This window comes from Callithrix jacchus, chromosome X (genome assembly GCF_049354715.1).
Source record: "Callithrix jacchus isolate 240 chromosome X, calJac240_pri, whole genome shotgun sequence".
In the NCBI taxonomy this organism is placed as follows: domain Eukaryota; kingdom Metazoa; phylum Chordata; class Mammalia; order Primates; family Cebidae; genus Callithrix; species Callithrix jacchus.
The window spans coordinates 61,869,007-61,882,796 of NC_133524.1; the positions used below are offsets into that span (position 1 = coordinate 61,869,007).

General features: G+C 39.7%; 1 pseudogene; it reads right to left on the minus strand.

The window, feature by feature from the left end:
* Positions 1-1,035: 1,035 nt before the first annotated feature.
* LOC108589817 (large ribosomal subunit protein eL39-like) lies at positions 1,036-3,627 on the minus strand (annotated as a pseudogene).
* Between the last annotated feature and the right edge of the window lie 10,163 nt (positions 3,628-13,790).

Here is a 13,790-nt window from a genome sequence, read left to right on the forward strand (position 1 = left end):
TACTTGTCAAAAAGAGTCACAGCTCTCAGTTTTCTTCACTAGAGGATCAGGGGAGAAAGGTGACTAACAGCTAACTGGAAAATGCTAGACATCTAGATGGGTTTGGGGACCATGAATGCTAAGTGGGGCCAGGCAACATAAGGCTGGGAAGTGATTCTAGCAGCACTGACTTCCCAGGACAACAGCAGCAGTGATCCTCGCCTTGGGTTTCTCTGGGAAGCATAGAGAAAGGATAGGGACAAGGAGGGCTGATGGTATTGCCAAGTGAAATGTTGAAGAAATGGACCAGGGAGTCCAAGCTGTGAAAAAAAGTCAGGATGGGATGGATGGACCAGGAGAGGGTCCCTGACCTGAAGTCTCTGTGAGGTCCAGGAGAAGGTGGGAAGGAGAAACTGACGGAGAGAAGAATAAGACTAGAAAATGGGACAGGGGTCTGTTAGGCAGAGAAGAGACATTAAATTGTAATATTTCAGAGGAAGAACCCTTTTGGGTGTGGACTTATCTGGGTATTAGGGGTTGAAATGGAACAGAGGTGAAGTTTCAACAGGCTTTTATTTGGAACGGAGGCAACCAAAGCTTTATGTTAAGAGATGAGTTTTGGCCAGTGAAGACCATCCTGTCCTTGAGTGATTCAGTCTCAGTCTTCTTAGCTAGCATATGGTGCTGAATCTTTCCCAAAACAAGGTTGACCTGAACTCCTTTATGCCAAACTCTCTACCACAGTAAATTGGCATGTGAGTCCCGTACATGGTATGGCATGCAGCAACAATGGCCAGACGCTCTCTTTGATCATGTTGTGGACAGGATGCCCCCAGAAAAGTAAGGAGCCAATAGGTAGGCCAATAGATTTATCTGTCTATTTAGATGAATCAAAACATAGGTAGTGTAAAGACTTGGAATAAAATGGAACTCAGAAGGAGACCTCAGTTCTAGCCCTGCCTTGGTAATAGATTGATTTGTTACCTTGTGCTAGTCCCTTCTGCCTGGGTTTAATATTCCCATTCATACCAGGATGAATTGATGAAATTACTCTAAGTACCTTTCCAGGTCTAAATTCCTACGTCCTAACAGGGTCAGCTGAGACGTTGGTCACTACTTGCAGAAGTCTGACCTGCAAACCTCGACACAATGATGGATAAATGAATGCACTCTAACACCATTACAGTGATACAAGTGGTCTAGGGATGACCATTGACTGCTTTCAGAGGGTGAAATGCAACCAATAAACCAAGAATCTCTGTCCATCCACATATTTATTCATAACAGAGGTTCTAAGTCAACACACTGTGGATAATTAGCATGGCTGAAAGAGTGGATATACAAATGATAAAAGCTTTAGGTTCCAGGCCCAGAGTAAACACTATTTTTTTTTTAAAGGTCTCACATATTTATTACTGAACCCAGCCAACCAAAGCCTTCTTTTCCTTTATTTTTTAACATGAATAATGGAAGCATTGAGGGTTATACCAACTAAATGCCTTCATAACATATCCAGAGAGGAAACTCTGTTCAAACTTTTCCAGATAGTGGTGATATTTTTCAGCTTGATTTGGTAACATGATTGTGACCTTCAGACAGCACAAATATGTGTGCCATTCTCATGTGTAATTTCTTATACACCCAGCTTGGTTCTTCTCCAATGTCTTATTTTGGAGTTGCACCTGATTTTATTACCAGTTTTCATCTGAATCCACTGGGGAATGGGATCATTTTGCTTTTGTTTCTTGGTCAGAAGTCACTTAATCCTGAAAGTCTTGTGAGAAGACATGGCAAGAAATGGAGTAAAGCACACACCACAGTGGTGGAGAAAAAAAGAGCGGAGAGCAGTAAACACTATTAATATGTAATTCCCCTTCGATCCTCTCCAGAGAGGGCCACCCAACACAAAATTAACATGAGTAAACAGAGTAGATACAAAGGAATATGGGGTAAACAGACTTAAACTGGGAAAAACCTCTTATTGTCCCCTCTCTTCTCCCTAACTTAATGGACCAGCTGGCTGCCTTTGGCCTGCCCCAATAAAACCTTTCAGCCTTCCCAAAGGTTTGAGACTATATAATCTATAACTTTTCCTAGTATATCTTTAATATGTGCCAGCCACCCCAAGTGAATATCAACAGCCAACTGTATAAGAAATGGGTTCTAATCTCTGGCAAGTTATTGAAGAGATTTGAACAGAATCACACAGGGATTATTCACTTTATTTTTGAAGCTGTAGTGTTTATTGTAGCTCATTTCTCTGGTTTGCAGGGAATCGCTGCTGAGTTTCTTCATATATGTTGAACAACCTGGTTGAATAATATATTGGAGACTTCTAAGAGCCCTAGGTTGGTTAAACAGCCATCATATTCTCAGGCTTACAGGAAAAACTGAGACTACTTTTCCTCCCTGCCTCCATCTTCCAACCCTGAACTTCAGCAAAAGAAAGATGAATGTGTGTAAATAGACATTTAGAAGGTGGATTAAATAGATGAATCAGAAAACCTCATCAATCTTCCAGTAATTTACCCTTCATCTAGAATTCCAGCATAGCCTTAGGTCCTCCTATCCCAGTCAATACTGCCCCTATGCTGTGGCTGATCATAACCCATCTTGCATAATGCTTCTGTGGAAATTAAAAAATGAATTTAGAGAATCTCTGGGGCTTCCTACTAGTGTATAGGAGAAAAAATTATCAAAGGCAGGACCTGGAATTAAGCTGAATGCTTGCCAGTTCCTATGGCCCTGCCAGTAACTACTAAAGCATAGAGTAAGAGAAGGGAAAGATTGAGAGCCATAGGAATTTTCAGCCACAGTTGTACCACTATTTGGCTGTTGCAGTGCTTGGCATGGTGTGGTTTGTGAGGTAGGGTAGGAGAAGAGGAAAGGAACTGTGTCTGATTGCATCTCTCCCATGAGGTAGAGTCAGAGCAGTCCTGAACAGTCTAGAAAGCCTAGTAACTGATGTCAACAATGTAATCAGAGAGACTGCAACCAGAACACAAAGCACCAAGGCAGCATGCCGGGGGTAAACCTGGGTCTTAGCTGAGGTTTACCTTAGGTAACCTCAATCACTGTAAACCTTAGGGTCTAAGGAGGATCAGTGGGAGAATGGAGATCAAGATTGCAGAGTCTCATCATCGCTGGTCATTAGAGAAATAAAAATCAAAACCACATTGACATAGAATCTCACTCCAGTTAGAATAGCGATCATTAAAAAATCTGGAGACAACAGATGCTGGAGAGGATGTGGAGAAATAGGAACACTTTTACACTGTTGGGAGTGTAAATTAGTTCAACCATTGTGAAAGACAGTGTGGCACTTCCTCAAGGACCTAGAAATAGAAATTCCATTTGACCCAGTGATGCCATTACTGGGTATATACCCAAAGGATTATAAATCATTCTATTATAAAGACACATGCACATATATGTTCATTGAAGCACTGCTTACAATAGCAAAGACCTGGAGCCAACCCAAATGCCCATCAATGATAGACTGAATAAAGAAAATGTGGCACATATACACCATGGAATACTATGCAGCCATAGAAAAGGATGAGTTTATGTCCTTTGCAGGGACATGGATGAATCTGGAAACCATCATTCTCAGCAAACTGACACAAGAACAGAAAACCAAACACCACATGTTCTCACTCATAGGTGGGTGTTGAACAATGGGAACACATGGACACGGGGAAGGGAACATCACATACTGGGGTGTGTTGGGGGTGGGGGGCTAGGGGAGGGCTAGCGGGGGGTAGGGAGGTTCAGGAGGGATAATGTTGGGAGAAATGCCTCATGTAGGTGACGGGAGGATGGAGGCAGCAAGCCACCATGGCATGTGTGTACCTAAGCAACAATCCTGCAAGATCTGCACATGTACTCCAGAACATAAAGTATAGTAATAATTTTTTTAAAAAGATTGTGGAGCCTATAATGTGCATCCCAAAAGGATACAATTTGAGAAAATGTAAATTAGAAACAAAGATTGGAATGCTCTGAGGACATGTCATAAATAGCCTTGAGATATTTATGAGGCATCAGATGCCTAATGTGTGCATCTCTTAGTTGGTTTAAATGGCCAGAGCAAAAATGGAGTACTTCCTATTACCAACATATGTATGCTTTTCTCTAGTAGTGAATGCCTCTGGACTTCTTTTTTGATTTGTTGGATTTCTTGAATCTAACGTGTCCTTGAGTGTTCTTGAGATGAAAGGTGATATTTCACAAGCTTTCTTCTGGCCCCTATTTTTTTATTGCACCAGATATTGGAGCTGGCTATGGTACTAGTGGAAATCCAGAATTCTTCCATTCTGCTCTCCAATTCTGCATTTCAGTTACCTGGAGCTAATCACAGGGCTAAAAGATGGTCATGGGCTCTAAGTAAACCAGGCAGTGCAGCCCTAAGTGGCAGGTAAGTTAATCTGTATAGACAATGACAGTTGGAAACAAAATGTCATAGGATTTGTTTCAAAAGCTGTTATTCGACTGTAATCCCAGCACTTGGGGAAGCCAAGGTGGGAGGATGACTTGAAACCAGGAGTTTGAGATAAGCCTGAGAACATAGTTAGACTCTTCTCTTTACAAACAACAAAAAAGTTAGCTGGTCATGGTGTCTTGCCTGTCTTCCCAGGTAGGTACTCAGGCAGGAAGGTCATTTGAGCCAGGAGATGAAGGCTGCAGTGAGCCATGATCACTCTACTGCACTCTAGCCTGGGTGACAGACCAAGACCTTGTCTCTAAATACATGAATCACTTTTATATTTTGTCTCTTTCTGATCTTTCTTCATCACACCTTGCCCCACCAACACACCATTTCCCTGTGTATCACAGAGGGAAATATGTTAGAAGGCATTAGTCCAAATGCAGAGCCATCATATATATATATATATATATATATCTTTTTTTGAGATGGAGTCTTACTCTGTTGCCCAGACTGTAGTGCAGTGGTGTGATCTTGGCTCACTGCAACCTCTACCTCCGGGGTTCAAGCAATTCTCCTGCCTCAGCATCCCTAGTAGCTGGGACTACATGTGTGCATCACCATGCCCAGCTAATGTTCTATTTTTTTTTTTTTTAGTAGAAACGGGGTTTCATCATGTTGGCCAGGCTAGTTTTGAATTCCTGACCTCAGATGATCCACCCATCTTGGCCTCCCAAAGTGCTGGCATTACAGACATGAACCAGTGTGCCTGGCCTGGATGTTTTTTCTTTCTTTCTCTTCTCTGATTGCTTTGGCTAGGACCTCAGTGCTATTTTAATAGAGGTCATGAAACTGGGCATTCTTGTCTGGTTCCAGTTCTCAGAGGGAATGATTTCAAGTTTTCCCCATTAAGTATAATGTTGGCTCCGAGTTTGTCATAGATGGTTTTTATTACCTTGAGGTATGTCCTTTCTATGCCAATATTGCTGGGGGTTTTAATCATAAAGGGATGCTGGATTTTGTCAAATGGGCTTTGTCTGCATCTATTGATATGATTATATAATTTTTGTTTATACTTCTGTTTATGTGATGTATCACATTTATTGACTTGCATATGTTAGACCATCACTGCATCACTGGGATAAAACCTACTTGATTGGGGCGTATTATCTTTTTGATATATTGTCGAATTCGGTTACCTAGTATTTTGTTGAGAATTTTTAAATCTTTGTTCATCAGGGATATTGCTTGTAGTTTTCCTAGTTTTGATATTAGAGTGATACTGGTTTCATAGAATAATTTACAGAGACTTTCTTCTTTCTTTATCTTTTGGAATATTGAAAGTGTTCCCCAAAAATGCCCTGGACTTTTTTTGTTGTTGACAATTTTTTAACTACTGTTTTAATCTGGCTATTTGTTATTGGCCTGTTTAGAGTTTCTTTTTGATTTAATCTAGGAGGGTTGTATGTTTTCAGAAATGTGTCCATCTCCTCTAGATTTTCTGGTTTGTATGTGTAAAGGTGTTCATAGTAGCCTTGAATAATTTTTTGTATTTCTGTGATATTAGTTGTAATGTCTTTCATTTCATTTCTAATTGAGCTTACTTGGATCTTCTCTTTTCTTGGTTAATCTCACTGATGGCCTATCAACTTTGTTTATCTTTTCAAAAAAAAAAAAAAAGCAGCTTCTGTTTTATTTATCTTTTGAATTTTTTGCTTATTTCTTCCAATTTCATTGAATCTGCTCCGATCTTTGTTATTTATTTTCGTCTGCTGGGGATGGTTTTGGTTTGTTCTTGTTTTTCTAGTTCCTTGAGGTGTGACATTGGGTTGCCCATTTGTACTCTTCCAAATTTTTTGGTGTAGGCATTTAATGCTATGAACTTCCCTCTTAGCATCACTTTTGCTGAATGCCAGAGATTTTGATAGATTATGTCAATGCTATCATTCAGCTCAAATAATTTTTAAATTTCCATCTTGATTTCATTGTTGACTCAAAGTTCATTCAAGAGCAGATTATTTAATTTCCATGTAATTTTATACTTTTTATAGTTCCTTTTGTAGTTAATTTTCAGTTTTATTTCACTGTAATCCAATAGGATACTTGATAGTTTATACAATTTTTAAAAATTTATTGAGCCTTGTCTTCTGACCCATTATATGGTCTATCTTGGAGAGTCTTCTATGTGTTGAAGAAAATCATGTATATTCCTTAGTTGTTAGATAAAATGTTCCATTAATATCTGCTAAGTCTATTTGTTCTAGGGTTTAGCTTAAGTTCATTGTTTCTTTTTTTATTTTTTTTGGTTTGTTTGTTTGTTTTCTGACTTTCTGTCTTGATAACCTGTCTAGTGCTGTCAGTGGAGTATTGAAGTCCCTGCTCTTATTGTGTTGCCAACTATCTCATTTCTTACTTCTAATAGGAATCGTCTTATAAATTTGGGAGCTCCAGTGTTAGGTGAATATAAATTAGGATTGTGATATTTTCCTGTTGGACTAATCCTTTTATCATTATTTACTGTCATTGTTTGTCTTTTTTTTTCCGGTTGTCACTTCAAAGTCTTTTTTGTCTGGTATGTAAATAGCTACTCCTGCTCACTATTGGTTTCCATTTGCATAGAATATCTTTTTCTACCACTTTACCTTAAGTTTATGAGTCTTTATGTGTTACATGAGTCTCTTGAAGACAGTAGATACTTGGTTGGTGGATTTTTATCCTTTGGCATTCTGTATCTTTTAAGTGGAAAATTTAGGCCATTTACATTCTACATAAGTATAGAGATGTGAGGGTCTGTTCTATTCATCATGCTAGATGTTACCTTAATAATTTGGTTTATCTTGCATTCTGATATTGCTTTGTAGGCCCTGTGGGATTTGTGCTTTAAGAAGGTTCTATTTTGGTGTATATCAAGCTTTTGTTTCAACATTTAGGATTTTTTTTTAGCATTTCTTGTAGTACTGGCTTAGTAATGATGACTCTCTCAGCATTTCTTGGTCTGAAAAAGACTTTATCTCTTCTTCTTGTATGAAGCTTAGTTTTGCTGGATACAAAATTATTGGTTGACAATGATTTTGTTTCAGGAGGCTAAAAGTTAGACCCTAATCTCTTCTGGCTTGTAAGGTTTCTGCTGAGAAATCTGCTGTTAAACTGATAGGTTTTGCTTTATGGGTTATTTGATGCTTTTGTCTCACAGCTCTTAAGATTCTTACCTTTGTCTTGACTTTAGATAATCTGATGACTATGTGCCTAGGTGATAATCTTTTTTGCAATGAATTTCCCAGGAGTTCTTTCCATTTCTTGTATTTGATGTCTAGGTCTCTAGCAAGGCCAAGGAAATTTTCCTCAATTATTCTTGCAAATAAGTTTTCAAAACTTTTAGATTTCTCTTCTTCCTCAGGAATGTCAGTTATTGTTAGGTGTGGCCATTTTACATAATCCCAAATTTCTTAGATAATTTGTTCACTTTTTAATTTGTCTTTGTCTGTTTGTTTGGGTTAATTCAAAAGCCTTGTCTTTGAGCTCTGAGGGTCTTTATTATACTTGTTCTAGTCTATTGTTAAAACTTGCACTGCCTTTTGTTTTTATTTATGTATGTCTTTCATTTCCAGAAGCTCTGATTGTTTTTTCTTCATGATATCTGTTTATCTGGAAACTTGTAAAAATCCATATCCTGTTTTTTAAATTTCTTTAACTTTATTTTCACTTTTCTGTGGTATCACTTTGAGTAGTTTAATAATCAACCTTCTGAATTCTTTATCTGGCAATTCAGAGATTTACTTTTGGTTTGAAGCAATTGTTGGGGAACTGGTGTAGCCTTTTGGGAGTATTACAGAACCCTGTTTTGTCATGTTACCAAAATTACTTTTCTGGTTTATTCTCATTTGGTAAACTATTTCAGTTGAGAGGTCTGAAATTCAAGGTCATTTGCACAGATTCTCCTGTCCTATAAGGTTATTCCTTGATGTGGTGCTCTCCCCCTTCCCCTAGAGATGATCCTTTCTGAGAACCAGACTGCAGTGAATATCATTGCTCTTCTGGGTCTAGCCACCTAGTAGGGATTCCTGGCTCCAGGCTGGTGCTGGGTAATATCTGCAAAGAGTCCTGTGATGTGATCCATCTTCAAGTCTCTCAGCTGTGGATATTAGCACGTGATCTGGTAGAGCTGGCAGAGAAGTGAAGTTAGACCCTGTAAGAGTCCTTGGTTGTAGATATGTCAGTGTGCTGACTATCTCAAATGCTGGTTATGCCAGCAGTGAAGTTGTTCTCTGAACATACCCAGAACCTCTGGTTAGCCAGAATGCTGCAGGTAGTAGAATTACGTATTGTTTTATATTTCCTAGGATCAAGGTTATCCTATCATGAGTTGCTGTAATGACCTGAGTTTGTTTGCCTCCATCCAGGCAGTGGTGCTTTCAAGAGAGCACCAGAGTTTCTATCTTTTGTGTTTGGCTATCAGGGTGGGCAGAGAAATACCAACAGGTGGGGGCAGGGTTAGGTGGGTTTGAGCTCAGACTTTCCTTTGGCAGGGCTTCCCATGGCCACTGTGGAGGATATGGGAGGTGGTTCTTGGGCCCAATGGGTTTATGTTCCAGAGATCTTGGCCACCTCTGCTGTGCCATATAGTTTGCCAGAGAAGTAGGAAACAAACAGTAGGAAGAGGCCTTACCCACCTCCCATGAAGTTGGTAAGACTGGTCTCACTCCCTCAGTACCCTGCTCAGACCTTGCCCCAGGCCATAAGCTTCCCTGCTGGGAAAGCAAGTCTGGACCTAGCCCCTCCTCATCTGCCCACTCTGTTGGCAGAGACTCTGGTGCTCCTGCACTCATATCTGCATCAGCTCCCACTCATCTCCCAGAATTCACTCAAGAAAATGTATGTCTAGTTATAACCACTACCAATTTTAATTTGAAGATTTCTTCACCCTATGACCCTTCCTGAATTCTGCTGGCTGCCTTCCCCAAGGGACCCTGTGAGATATAGTCAGGGATGGCCTCCCTAGACTTGAGCTGGAGACTGTAAGTGCCTCCAAGGCACTTCCCACAGCTACTTCTACTTTTATATTTCATATGACTCCCTAATCCATTTCAACTCTAGGTAAGTTTAAATCCTTCTCCTATAGTCTGGATTTTCAGACTCCCCTGTAGGAATGTGTTTTCAGAGGCAGATTTCTCCCACTGAAACTTTGGAAACTCACAGTTTTCCAGAATTTGCAGTGGTGTGGTGCTTCTTTCAAAGGATTTTTGAATTCTCTGTTTTCCTGGTATGTTCCTGATATGTTTCCTGGTATGTTATAGCAGCAAAAGATTGTGGTATGAGTTTCCACATTCTGTTCTGTCCTTCCAAGTGGGAGCTGCGTGTTAGCCCTATCTCCTATCTGCCATCATGTCTCTGAGTGTCTTATCCATTCTTTTATTGATGGACACCTGAGCTGTTTTTAGATTGGAGCTGCTAAGGATAAAACTTCTATGTACATTCCCATATAAGATTTTAATGGACTTTTTTTAGTTCTCTTAAGTACATATCTAGTAGCGCTATGTACTACTGGGATATATTGCTGGGTTATAATGCTGGTTACTATTCATTTTAAAAGAAACTTTCAGGTCTTTTTCCAAAGTGATTGATTTTGAGATTTTACATTCTCTCCAGCAGGTGTATGAGAGTATTGGTTGCTCCACAACCTCTTCAACATTTGATGTCATCAGTCTTTAATACTATATTAGCCATTCTAATGGGTATGTAGTTGTATGCATGATCTGGTTTCATTAAAATAGTCAAACATACTTATTAAAAAAACAATTCAGAAATACCAAGTATAGTAAAAGTTTCTCAGCTAAATTCTCACCACCTATCACCAACCTCCATCCCACAGCCATATGGGACCCTAGGGAAGTGTTGGGTCCTCATTCCTCCAAGTTTTTCTCTAAAGGTACGTCCCTGTCCTAGCATCAGGGAGCTACCAGAGTTGTGTGGGGAATATATCTCTCTCTCCATGCCTCAGCCAGGCCTGGGCTTCCCTCCCTTACACTGGCCAATTTAACCAACTTCCATGTGAGGTGATTTCTAGGGAGAAAAACTCTAGCTCCTAGCAACTGATTATATTGTGGAAGTTATAGTTTCTGAATTAGACCTTCTCTCTCATAGTGGCAATAGTTTGTCTTTTTTTTTTCTTCCTTCCCCCAGGATCCCTTTTCCTCCCTTCTGAATTTTGACTTAATCTGTTCCTCTCACACAATCTCCAATGTGTTGTCTTAGTTAAGACACTTTTGCCATTAGCCTGAACCATTCCAATAGCCACCTAGATAATCTCTCTGCCTTTGTCTCTCCCTCACATCCACCTTCCATGTTGCTATGTATATTTGGACTCTGAACAAAAGGCCAAACTGTTTTGCCCAGCATGAGAACTGTATGTTTTTCTGCACCTCTGCCTTTGGGTTTTATTGTTCCCTTAGCTTGGAAAACCCTTTCTTCTCTGGTTCCACCCATCCAAATTTTCCCTAGCTTTCACAGTGCTTTCTGCATGAATTTATCTTTAATATCCAAGTTTTTTTGCAAAAGCTGGAATAGAACTCTTTATGTGAAATATTATCTGTACCATTCTCCTGGGAAATCATGGAATTATTTCCTACCTAGTAGTAAAGTGGTTAATAACAAAAACCCTGAGGTTGAACAGATTCAAATTTAAATCCTAATTCTACCACTTATTAGCTGTTGTACTAGGTAAATTAATTAAGAAATTGAGCTTCACTTTCCTTAATAATTAAAATGGGGAGGATAACAAAAGTAATTCCTATCTCCATAAAGTGTTTGTGAAGATTCCGTGGGAAAATATGTGTAAAATACTAAGCACAGTTTCTGGCATGCTGCAAGTGCTCAATAAATGCCCATTGTCATTATTCTCCTATTTGTCTAGAGCTCAGGTGGAAAATCTGCATACAGATATGCAGGTGATTGTTGAAAAAGGGCTGTTGAAATCAAGAGGTGGATGATATCTCTCAAAAAATTTGTTGTAAAATGCAAAAAAAAGAGAGCTGAGTTTGGCACCTCAAAGAAGATCAGCTTCCAGAAAGCAGGCAGAGGTACAAAAATCTACAAAGAATAATACAAAAGAGTCACCATGGTAGGAGAAAGAACCTGTACAGAGCATTATAAGAAGACTGAGAGTGTCATCAGTGGAAGAAGAGTTAACTACACAGCAGACAATGAAAGATCAAGTAGGATCAACTCATGTCCATTGACTTTCACAATGTGAAAGTCGTTTGAGATTTCTCAGAGGTTCTTCATGGATTAAAAACAGTTAACTATAATGATGGAGATGTGTATAAAGAAGTGGAGATACAATAGCAAAGACATGGAACCAACACAAGTGCCCATCAATGATAGACTGGATAAAGAAAATGTGGCACATATACACCATGGAATACTATGCTGCCATAAAGAAGGATGAGTTCATGTCCTTTGCAGGGACATGGATGATGCTGGAAACCATCTTTCTCAGAAAACTAACACAAGAACAGAAAACCAAACACCACATGTTCTCACTCATAATTGGGAGTTAAACAGTGAGAACTCATGGGCACAGGGAGGGAAACATCACACACCAGGGCCTGTACAGAGATGGGGGGATAAGGGAGGGATAGCATTAGGAGAATTACCTAATGTAGGTGACAGGGTGATGGATGCAGTAAAGCACCATGGCATGTGTATAACTATGTAACAAACCTGCATGTTCTGCACATGTAACCCAGAACTTAAATATAAAAAAAAGGTGGAGACAGTCATCACAGACTATCTAGAAGTCTATGTAAAAGTTTGAATAAAATACAGAAGAAGAGAGGATGGGATGTGAGAAACCTAAAGTCTTAAGAGGGGTGCCTTTCTTCTTTCTTTCTTTCTTTCCTTTTTTCTAAAAGATGAGCCTAATTGAGCTTGTTCATAATCCAGGGTAGAGTTTGTTCATAATCCAGGGCAAAGGTGGGGATTAGGGAAACAGGATGAATAAATGATGGAATTAGTAGGGCTTGGGTAAGCAGAAAAGGTGGGTCCACACAAAGATGGGCTTTGGCTTGTTCAGAGATGAGATGTAAGAGTATGTACAGATACAGGAAAATACTTCTCATATGTCTTTGACTCTGCAAAACATAGCAGGGCAGAGTGATATGTACTTGACATGCAGTAGACCTCTAGGAAATGGCAGAGTGACAAAGTACTAAGAAAAGTTGTGGGGAGACAAGCTGCAGGGATAGGAACTTTTTTAATCACATGAATTCCCCAATGCACAGATGATGAAGCCTGATACTGGGGCTGAGGAATGAGGGACATGAAGGGGCAAAAAGCCAGAGGGTGAAGAGAGTTGTGTGTGGTATGCATGTTTATACATGTGTCAGAATTAGCCATGCATTGGAATGCCATTTACTGCAACCTGAAAAACAGTAATTAAATTGAATTAAGGTTAGTCATCCTCTCCTGAAAAGACAACTCTTTCTTGTCATTGCTTAGTACCTAGGCAGCTGGAAGGAAGGAAGTCTGGTATTGAACAATTAATGTCACCCCTTCCTACTGCCCCCTGTGTACTGTCCTGTACACTTGTAACCTAATTTAGGTAAAATCTGCCTGCTGATGTCCTAGGGAAAGCAGTGGTTGGATGACCTGTGCCAGTTCTCACTTTTCTGTCTCCAGCTTCAATTAGAGACCCAAACTGAGAGACAGATGAGAAACTATTTTTTAGGAATAAAGGAGCTTGTCTGTAATATGTGTCTGAAAGACTGTGTTCTCAGTTTCAGCAGCTCAGTACCTGCTGGTAGAGAAGAGTGGTCTAGGCAGTTGGGGATACCGGATCTGTCCTCTCAGAGCTCAGCTTTTAGTGGAGAATGAAGGCGGACAAGCAGGGGAATCACTAAATATGTGCCTGTCAAGAGCACAAAGGCTAGCTTAAACTCAAGCAGGGAGGAATAAGCCCCAGTGGCTTCTTATTGTAATGTGACTTTGTCTCTCTATTGGTTTCCCTCCTCTCCTCATTGGCTGTGAGCTTGGACAAGATCCAACCCTTCAAACTCCAAGTCTAGAGGAAGGAAATGAAATGTTATTGAGGACCTACTTGGTATCAGGTACTCTTCCAGGCACTTTTGGGATACAGTAGGATCAGGCAGCCCCAAATGTAAATACACTTGACTTCTTCCAACCTCAATTTTCTTGTCTCTAAATTGGCAACACTGAGTGTTGGCAGGAATATTTGATTTGTTTAGTTATTTATCAAACACTCAAATAATGCTTTTTATGTTCACTTTATAAATGTTAACTTAGTTATTCTCCATAACAATACAATAAGGTAGATTTTACTATTTGTTAAAACACGTGTTGAATGAAGAAACCCCCCAAACAGGCTTTG